This window comes from Apis laboriosa, unplaced genomic scaffold (assembly GCF_014066325.1).
Source record: "Apis laboriosa isolate Shangri-la unplaced genomic scaffold, ASM1406632v1 scaffold22_cov146, whole genome shotgun sequence".
NCBI lineage: Eukaryota > Metazoa > Arthropoda > Insecta > Hymenoptera > Apidae > Apis > Apis laboriosa.
This window is the reverse complement of record NW_025222414.1, coordinates 1064721-1065785: the sequence shown is the minus strand read 5'-3', so window position 1 is coordinate 1065785 and position 1065 is coordinate 1064721.

Below are 1065 nucleotides of genomic sequence, written 5' to 3'. Positions count from 1 at the left end.
ATATATATATATATATATAATATATATTATAAAAATTCATATGTATATATGTATATATATGTATAGGGATTTATATATCGTGTTATATATATATATATATATGATTCGTTCGATTATTTATATATAATCGGTATATAAATTTGCGTATATTTATATATGTATACGTGTGAGGAAAATGATACAAAAAATAAATAATGGAGATCGATCCTTCTATTTTGCATAGCTCGGTAATTCTCTTTTGAGTCTTTAGAAATGCACACTAAAATTACTTCTCGATGACATCCGTTGTTACATTGATTGTAATTGTATAATGATAAAAAAAGAAAAAAGAAAAAAACAAAATGTAATTGAAAAAAAAATAAGAGAAACAAAAAAGATACAAAAGAAAATAAAAGTGAAAAATACATATATGTATTATTATTATATTATTATATATGTAATTATATGTATAATTATACGTATATATATGATTATATATATAATTTTATATATATATATATGAAATTCACGTTTATTATATATATATATATATATATATATATATATATATACACACACAAGCCGCGCGACACAAGAGAAATCGGTGTGTATATATGTATATTATACATGCATATGAAAGAAATCTCACGCAAGTGTCTTATTTTTCCAGGATGTTCACCGATAATTAAACGGAGAGAAAGAATTAAAAAAAAAAAGAGAGAGTAAAAAATGTAAAAAAGAAAGATGATAAACATAAAAAAAAACGACGGAAGAAGTTGGAAGAAATTGCCACAAGGTAGATACGCGCGAATTTGTGGTAGCGTATTCCGTTTCCGACGGAAGTCGCTACACCATCGCGACCGGAAGTCCGCGCCAGAATATGTTAGAGTTTTTTTTTTTTTTCCTTTCTCCTTTTCGATATGCGGACAATGTCCCTTAACGTAGATGTTTTAACGTGATATATGTATGTATATTTTTTTTATCCAAATCATTTGTCGACTTATTATTCTCTTATTATTCTCCCCATTCTTTTTTTTTTTCTCTTTTTATTTTAGCTTCTTTATTTTTTCTATTTTCTTTTTTTTT